The sequence below is a fragment of the Cannabis sativa genome, chromosome 4 (genome assembly GCF_029168945.1).
Source record: "Cannabis sativa cultivar Pink pepper isolate KNU-18-1 chromosome 4, ASM2916894v1, whole genome shotgun sequence".
NCBI lineage: Eukaryota > Viridiplantae > Streptophyta > Magnoliopsida > Rosales > Cannabaceae > Cannabis > Cannabis sativa.
Genome location: NC_083604.1, coordinates 10,205,722 through 10,215,911, shown reverse-complemented (window position 1 = coordinate 10,215,911; position 10,190 = coordinate 10,205,722). Strand labels below are relative to the sequence as shown.

The following is a 10,190-nucleotide window of genomic DNA, read 5'->3' as shown; positions in this document are numbered from 1 at the left end:
AATATCATCCATTTTATATTTGAATATATTTCTTATATATTTTGTATTTCTATGTATTATGTGTAAATAATAATAAATTTTAAATTTATTTTTTAGAACAATAATTAAATAAATACTCAATATTTACGTATATATAATTGAGAAAACAATAGAGATGAGGTAAGGTGACTTCTAATCTTCTTTTAGTTTATATCATGATCTATTTTTTTTTTCAATAATTTTTACTCATAAAAATATTCAGTTACAAAAGTAATGTATTATTAATAAAATTTATGATTAATTCATTCATTATTAATAAATGCAATGATGTATATTTGATATCAAATATTTACATAGTGCACACTCTTTCATATTCCTATTTAAATAATATAATAATTATTATTTATAATCAATATTAACAATTGTACATTACTCTTGAAAATTCAAAAGATTTCACGTTACTATATATAACATTTATGTTTTGGTGTTTGTGAAGATTATAAAATTCCTAAAAATTATATACTTATATATAGATATTTAAGTTTAGAAGCTCCAAACGCTAAATCATCCCATTTCTAGAAAACTACATGATAAAGAGCCATTTTTATGTATTTAGTTTGGAAAAACCAAAGCTCTAAATGCTAAATCATTTCATCTCTAGAATTACACGTTAAAAAACTACTTTTATGTATTCAGTTTAGAGAAATCAACTGAATTTAGTTTATTATTATTTAATTTATTATGATTTTTACGGTTAATATTGTTTCGTTTCTCTCTCTCTCTCTCTTCTTTTTTTTTTAAGATTTTGGTCTTTATTTTTTTTTCTTCTATTCTTGTATGAGCCACTAAAATATTCAAGTAGTATATATTATGAAATTAAAAAATATTGTCTTTATTTGTTGGGTTGATTTATTTGTGTAGTTTTTACATGATATTTTTGCAGGGTTGGTGAATAAAAGAGAGAAAGAAAAATGTCTTTAAAGAAATAGGTATATTCTAATTGCTATGGTGGTAAGAAAAATAAAATAAATAGGTCAATCATTTTTTTTATCTCTAATATATCTCATAATTCTATTCTTATACCATCTATTAAAAAATATTGGAGCACGATGTATTTGTCTTTATTTGTTCATTTAATTTATCAGTGTTATAGTTCTTACATAATATTTTGCAAGATTTGTGAACAAAAGAGAGAAAGAAAAATGTCTTTAAATGACAATATGTATTATGATTGCTAAGGAAGAAAAACAATTAGATATTTCTATTCTATTTTTATTTTAATTTATTTTTAATAAATTCTTTTACAATCTTATTCAAATGACTTCATATTTTCTTATTACAAAATAAAACAAAAGTACTACAATTCTCTCTATCTATGTATATATTTATATATTTATATAATTTCTTTTTGTTAGGGTAAATAAGGTGGCCGCTTAGATAAATTTTCAAATATTTTTTTTTATTTTCTCAATTTCTCAATTTTGTTAATTTTTCTCACTTAATATTAATGTAACATTTAAAATAAATAAATAAATAAACCCTTCAAATTCTTCTTATTAGATTCACTTATATTTATATAAATAAATTTATTTTATTATTTAATAATAATATAGCATTATTTAATTAAATGAAATTAGTGATAATAATCAACGTCTCTTTATTTTTCTCTTATATATAAATGAAGCCACCATATTATAAGATGAACCCTTCTTATAGATAAGTTTATTAGACTATATATGACCAATAGCTCTAGATAAGATTATGATTCTGTTTAACTATTTTTTTTTTCATTATGTTAAAGTTTTTTATTCAATGATAATTTATAAGTAGTTTAATAATAATTTTATTTTTTCTATTGAACTTTTTATAGATTTTGGTTTCCATGACACACATTTTATTTGGATTCTAAAATATTGTCCTTATACGCAAAAACCAATTTGAGGTATTTTTTACATTTGAATTTTTGTATGTTTGTGAAAATAGATTTATAATTTATTTTATATCTTTATATATTAAAAGTGCCTATCTAACGGCAATTCTTGGTTTAACGATTCTTGGTTTAACGATTCTTTTTTTTTAACGCCAAGAGAACCATTCTTTTTTTTTTTAAACGTTTTCTTTTAACGCCGTTAACTATATTCTTATAAAAAAAAAAATATCTATCTCATCTCAATCGTTTCATTCTCAGATAGACTCTTCACTCTTCCCTTCCATTCTCACTCCCAATCGCAGATCTCCATTTCACTCTCCCAATCCCAAAATGATGAATAGGTACTTCCATCGATTTGGGTTCTTAATAGTGTTTCACCGATGGCCTTTTCTATCGGGATTGAATCCAAAAAGACCACCAGAATCGAGCTCCCCTAATGCCTCTTCTCTTCTCCAACTCAAGGATGCCATTGCTCAATCGATTTCCTCAACAACCTCTTCTTCGTCTCTCCGCCTCTCCCTCAATCGAGCTCCCCTAATAGCTACTTTCACTGCAGGAAGCACTCATTGAATCCCAAGGTTAGAGTTTCTTCGCTCTCTCCAAAAATTGCTGATCTCCTCCATCGGAACACGACAAGAGCTTTGAGACCGCCAACGATGGCGAGTTTGGGCGTAGCGACAGAGGAGCAGAACAACCATTCCCAATCGAAAGGCCAGGAGGACCACTCGCAATCGTTAACAGGTTTGTCTTTCTTGAAAATTCAAATTTCAATCGATTTTAATCCTATGTGATATTAAAATTCTTATCTCTTTCAATTTGGTATCTCAAACACCGAATATTTGTCTCTTCGCCCTAAATATTTGATCGAGGCAAATCGTGATGTTCCACCTTTATCGTATTCTTACTTTTAATAAGCTTGTCATTCTTTTCTTTTGGTTTTTTGTTTCTTTGGTCTGATTTGCATCATTTTAGTTGCATCAGAAAGAGGTAAGGCGTAACCCAAAAGACATTTACGGGGAGGTTGTCAAGACTCACAATGCAATACAGTAAGTTACACTGATGAAGTATTAACCTTAGATATTCTTTTGAACTTTGCTTAAAAGTAAGAGCGGTGGAACTCAAAATCATGTTGTGTTTCATTGCAGAACGTTGGATAAGACCATTTCAAATTTAGAGATGGAGTTAGCTGCGGCAAGAGCAGCACAAGAATCCATTCGCAGTGGTGCTCCCTTATCGGAAGACTTAAGAAAGACAAGGTCATCCGGGAGTGGGAAGAGAAAATATCTTATGGTTGTTGGTATTAATACTGCTTTCAGTAGCCGAAAAAGAAGAGATTCAGTTCGTGGTACATGGATGCCACAAGGTTTATATAATACTTCTTCGCATTAGCTTTTTTGTGGGTCAAACTTATGCTACCTTGCTTATGTAAATCTGTCATCTGATCTTTCTAATAAACATTTGAAATAGTGAGAATACGATAAAGGCAAATCAAATATTACTTTAATAAAACAAAGTAAGTTACTCGATCAGGATATACTCATGTCTGGCCAGTAAGTTTCATAAATATAAATATATATATATAAAGATATTGATATTTGGTGTTTGGCTTTGAATAATTCCTGTATTTTTACTGTTCTTTTAAGAAAACAAAGTTGAAATTTTGTTCTGGTCAGGACATGAAATTTGGGTGGAGAATTGTGGTGGGAGGTATAATTGGATTTCTTGGGGCAGCATTTGGGAGTGTTGGAGGGGTTGGTGGTGGTGAGATTTCTGTCCCAATGCTCACTCTCATTGTTGGGTTTGATGAGAAATTATCAACTGCAATCTCTAAGTGTAAGTAACTCTCATAATATTATATATTACAACACTGTTTAAATACATAAAAATGATTCTAAGAGTTTCTAAGCTTTGTTAATTTGACTTATTATAGGCATGGTTATGGCGGGAGCAGTTGCCACTGTATTCTACAACTTAAGGCAAAGACCCAACACTAGAATTACCCATCATAGATTATGACCTTGCACTTCTATTTCAGCCAATGTTGATGCTTGGGATTAGTATTGGAGTCTCTTTTAATGTCATTTTAGCAGATTGGATGATCATACTCTTACTTATCATTGTATTCCTCAGTAATAAAATTTAGCCTCAATTTTTTTTCAATACTTTCTTCTTTTTGTTGTATAATCATATATGCATTATTAAAGGGTTTTTAATTATGATTATCTTTCTTACAGTCACATCAACAAAGTCTTTTCTCAAAGGCATTGAAATTTGGAAAAAGGAAACAATAATGAAAAAGGTTGAAACAAAACAAACACATCAACTCTTTCCTTTTTCTTCTTCTTCTTCTCAATTGTTAATTTTCATTAAATATTTTCAGGAGGCTGCTAGACGCTTACACAATGGTGAGTCATTTTAAAAGAAGAAAAGAAATTTCTTAAATATTTTCAAGTTTGATATATGATTTTTTATCAGGAAATGATAATGACCAAGTGGAATATAACAACACAAATAGTACATCAGAAACCAAGGAATCCAAAACAACAGAGGTTCCTATGTTGAAGAACATTTATTGGAAGGAGCTAGCACTTCTTACAACTGTTTGGATTGTAATACTTGGCCTTCAAATTTCCAAGGTCTTATAATATTTCTGTCTTACAGAAGATCCCATGATTGTTTTCATTTGTTAAGTTTGACTAACAAGACTTGCTTCTTGTCATGACAGAACTACACAAAAAATTGATTAGTATTGTATTGGGTACTAAATTTCTTGCAGGTACTTTTCTTTAACCCAAGAATTTCATTGAACTCTTCTATAATGTGAAACTATGTTTGTTTGGTTGTTTCAAACTGAACTCTTTTCGTTCAGATTCCGGTGACAGTTGGAGTAACATTATATGAAGCAATTAGCCTTTACAAAGGAAAGAGAGTAATTGCATCAAAAGGAGTAGTCACAGTTTGGAGAGTAAAGAAACTAGTCATTTGTTGTTTTCTTGGTATAATGGCTGGAATGATTGGTGGGTTACTTGGTCTTGGTGGTGGTTTCATAATGAAACCTCTTTTTCTAGAACTTGGAATCCCTCCTCAGGTCTGCTAAAAAGTCAAACTTTTGGTTACAACAAGTAACTTAATTTTTCCCAATAAAGGTTTAAACTTGGGTGAAAATTTGTTTGTGTAGGTGTCAAGTGCAACAGCAACTCTTGTTATGGCATATTCTTCATCCATGTCTGTTGTAGAATACTACCTTCTAAGAAGGTTTCCAGATCCTTATGGTAAAAAGAATTTGAGTTGAAAATTAAGATGTTGTGTTACCATTAATGAGTTTGTATGAATTTTTAAACTTGGTCTTTGCAGCTCTCTACTTTGCAGCTGTGGCTACAGTTTCTGCTCTAGCCAAAGAAATAAAGGCAAATCAAATATTACTTTAATAAATACCCAAATTTATTTCAATAACCAATTATAATAGCACAAATATTCGTATGATCATACCTTCACACACAATCTAAATAAGAAAAAATAAAAAAAATTTACACTTTACCTAAAACTAATATTTACGTGCCTCGGCACGTAACTCCTACCTAGTATATATATATATATATATATATTCATAATTGTTTTCTCAACTATATTATTGACTATATCTATTATTTAAGATTTTTTTTTTTTTGTAAAAAGAAAAATTTAATAATGCAAGATTATTATATATGATTATATTATTACTTATTTTATAGTGAAAATAACATATGTCTCAATTAATTTAGGGTAAGTGATAAACTTGGCCACACAAAAAAATGCAAAAGACGATTTTATTTATATTGTGTGATGATTAATTTTGTGCTAATCATATAAGAGAGATTTATTATATAGTATTCATATTATTTATTAATTTAATAATAAAATAATATTCAATTTAAAATTTTATTCATAATAAAACAAAATATTAACTTTGTTATATATAATTTTGAAAAGTTATTAAAACCGCGTGAAGCGCGGTACTATTCCCTAGTAACATGATGAAGTTGTCATGTATCTTTTAAATTATACACATCATTGAATTGATGATAGTGATTCCTGAAGAAATATAAAGATTGATAAACATAATAGTGACTCCTGAAAAGTGTATATGTTTTGGAGAATAATATAATTATATTATTCGTGTATATAAAAATGAAACTTGTAATGATTATGTTGTAATGAATTTACATTACCTTTTGAAAGTTTCATTGAAATACAAATTATAGTGAACTTGAAGTTCATGAATTGAATTATTTTGACATGATCAATCATATGCAATAAATTGTCAAATGATTTGACTAAATTTTGTTGAAGAACCAGAAGATTCTTCTTATTGTTAATTTATAAGGCTCAAAAGAAGAATGTGCATATTTGCACATAGAAAATATTTAAATTATATTTCTTTAACAATCTTGAACCATTGTTAGATTTTTATTGCATAGTTTCTTATCGATGTGATAAGATTATATGATCATGCATTTACAAAATGTGTAAATTTATGTATTTCTAATTATACACGTATGACTCATTCTTAGAAATGAATTAAGTTCATGAGGATTGAACTTGAAACTGAAGTTTATTGAACTTGAAGTTTAATGTCGTATAGTATATATGAGTTTAAATAAATATTGATTCATTGTGATATATTGAAATCCCTACAGGTATATTAATATTATTAGATATCACAATTTTTAAAAATTCTCTCGATCAGGGGGAGAGAAGCAGTTGGGATCGATGATAATTTTTGAAAAATGATCCTTGCACAATGATATATACTAACTACAAATCAATATTATTCAAAGTTGAGTTAGAATGAGTTGAAAACGCCTGAAGCGTAAATGAACAATATAGAAATTATTAATAAATGTTCATTTGATTTATCCTGAAGTTGTTAAATCTAGAGGTACTCATGGAGATACCTTAATGTTATAAAGTATTGATGATTTAAAAATGATAACCGTGATGAAAACGGTACTCTAGAAGAGACTCCCAAGAGAAGTTAGACATAACACATTTGATCATAATTGAATCCCTGAAGTGATTCTATATAGGTACCTATAAATGATAAACATATTTGAAAAATATATAATTTAAAGAGATTTCTATAAATTATGTCAATATGGGAGGAAATTATCATTTATTGAAATTTTTATCGACAATAAATATTGAATGTGTGCATATGCAATAAACTAACATGAGACAGCAAGGATCATGGTATTATATTTGTCGAGAATTATCGACATACATTTTGTTTTTGGCCAAAATATTATGACGCAGTCCAGGAAAGTTTACTCGCATAAAGTGAAGTAAGACCTGTAGGGTGTGCAAATAAATATTTTTAATGAAAAATTTGCATATATTGTATTTGTACATAATGAATTGTTGTACAAAGTTTGCATAGACATGAGATTGATTGAAGTAAGGCTTAAATATTGAGAAAATATAATCATGATTTGATTATAGCCTGGAATATATTTTATGAGGATTTATAAGCGTCACATAAATGTTGCAACAAAAGGTTATTTATTTGGAGCTCCTAATATAGTGAGAATTTGAAATAAGCCTTATCTAAAAATTCTAGAAGAATTTAATACATGTCTTAAGTGATATAAATTCAAAGTCGCGCGCACAATATGACAAATATCTTTATTTGAAATAAAGACATGTAAGTAAATTATTGTTTGAAAAATACATATGGCTGTCTATACAGTATAAATTCGTAAATTATACGTTGTGATAGACTCTTGAAGAGTTTTTGATTATATTATAAGTGATTGAAGAACAAACTTTTATTTCTTTCTATATATTGAGAAATATTAAATGTATAAAGTTTGTTCATTAGTATTGAAGTCCTGAAGTACTTCATATGTATCGAGAATTATAGATATATGATCATTTGATATGGAAATTAAGATCATACAACAAGATGGAACATATTTATGGTCTTGGAGTACCATCATTGTCACAAATGAAAATTTATAGTACCATTAATGTGTTATGTTCATATCTACTTGAAATTTTAAATTTTAGTATGAACAAAATTGTGTACACACATGAATGATACAATTAGTTGGATAAAGACTAATGTTCCACGAACCCCTCATCTATAATTTAGAAGTCCATACATACTCTGGAAGAGTTATAGAAAATATATGATCAAAGATTGTATATGGTGATATTTTAAAAGTGATAACAATAATCTTATGAGATTTATTATCACCAAAAGAATTGCGGATCATATATGCATGAGGGGGAGACATATTCATGTTGCACTCTTTTTCCCTTAGCTCAGGTTTTGTCTCACTGGGTTTTCCTGGCAAGGTTTTTAACGAGGCAACTTGCAAATAGTTATGAATATGAAATATATATTGTACTCTTTTTTCCTAGCTCAGATTTTGTCCCACTGAGTTTTTCTGGCAAGGTTTTTAACGAGGCAACTATAAATCATGTTAACATACTTGCATTTTATGAAGCAAGTAGAGAATGTGTGTGAGTGAGATCATTGACATAGCATATTCGGGAAACATATAGATTGCACTCAATAAAGAAGTATCAACCCAAGCAATTCTCTATGGATAATACTGCTTGCATCGCTCAACTAAAAGGAGGTACATTGAAGGAGATAGAGTTAGAACACATTTCACCAAATTCTTCTTTATACGCTTCAAGAAAATGCATATTGGTGTTCAACATATTCAATCAAGTGTCAATCTTGCAAACTTATTCACAAAGTTATTACCAACATCAACATTTGAGAAGATGGCAGACAAGATCGAAATTCGTCGATTAGAAGATCTCCACAAATGTCTAAATGAGGAAGAGTTAGTTTACACTATACTCTTTTTCATTTGATCAAGTTTTCAGCAAGATTTTTAATAAGACAGTTATTATGGACATCCAAGGGAGAGTGTTATAAATATTAATAATTATGTGGATGTCCAAATCTTTTATTTATTACCATTAATTGTAATCAACATTCCTCTTTTTCTTAGTTTTCCTTTTTCTTAGTTTCTTACTATTTCACTCTTGTATTTGTATAAATAGGGGTTCACCCCATTGGAATAAACAACTCAGAAATTCTCATTCACTTTTTTTTTCTCTCTTCATCTTCTTCTTCTTTTCTTCTTACTTATTTTATATAATTCTATATTATTTTATAACAAATCAATATTTATAATATATTGTTTACTAAAACTAATTGGAAATGAAATGATAGTGATTTATCTTATTTAATTTATTAAGAAACGTAATCGGAATGTTTAAATTAACTAGATTACCCTTTTGAGTAAAACTATAGTATATGGTAGTTATTTTGTAAGACATATTTTAAAAAATAAAATTATCATTATAAATATAATATTAAAAAATAAAATAAAATAAATAAAATTTATTACCTTTAATGACATTCCTTAAAAATGTCGGCCCACAGGAAAACGTTTGCAAATGCGACCATGAATCGAACCAGATCGAAACATTCAGCTGTCGACGGACAAACTTTGCCAAAACGTCGACCGCAAACAAAGGATGGCCAGGCCCCGGTTGAGAAGCTATTTGTAAGGGACTCTCTCAGTCTCAAGTTGATTTGGGGTTGTGAGTGATGTGATAATGTGACATATGGGTGTTAGGCTATGCCCTTGCCTGATTAGGCAATGCAATACAAAATTATTAGATTAAAAATAAAATCTAAAAATATAACTAAATATAATATAGTAATATAATATAGTATAATACGATGTACTAAACGAATCTTTAAATTTCAATTTTATCCAAATGTGAAATTGGATAATTTAATCTAATTCCAAACATTTATCCCATGCATCAAACATGCCCAAAATGTTAAGAATTATGAGATTCTATCTCAAAATCAATTAGTAATGAGTAATACTTTATTATTTATTCATGTGAGACAATATCTATAATATTTCCCCTCAAGATGGTGACTATTTTTTGCTCACCAATCTTGAACCGTATCAGAATGGACATAGTCACTATTTATATAAGTGCGGATCACAAAAAATATAGTTTAATACAATGTTGAGAATCATGAGATTATATCTTCTACAAAATAATAATAATAAAAAAAAATACCATGTTACCATGTATAAAATTTCGATAAACATAAATAGATTATTAGATTGTGAATTTGTGATAGAATATTCAAGTACTCCCACACCACACTACAAAGAGATACGTTTCACAAGTACAGTTTCTAAGGCTATTTCCGTTCATACTTTTACTATTTCTAGTCCCAGTGTAGCGCTAGTGC

General features: G+C 28.4%; 1 pseudogene; it reads left to right on the top strand.

The window, feature by feature from the left end:
* The first annotated feature begins 2,565 nt into the window (after positions 1-2,565).
* On the top strand, positions 2,566-5,529 carry LOC133036783 (sulfite exporter TauE/SafE family protein 3-like; annotated as a pseudogene).
* Positions 5,530-10,190: the final 4,661 nt, after the last annotated feature.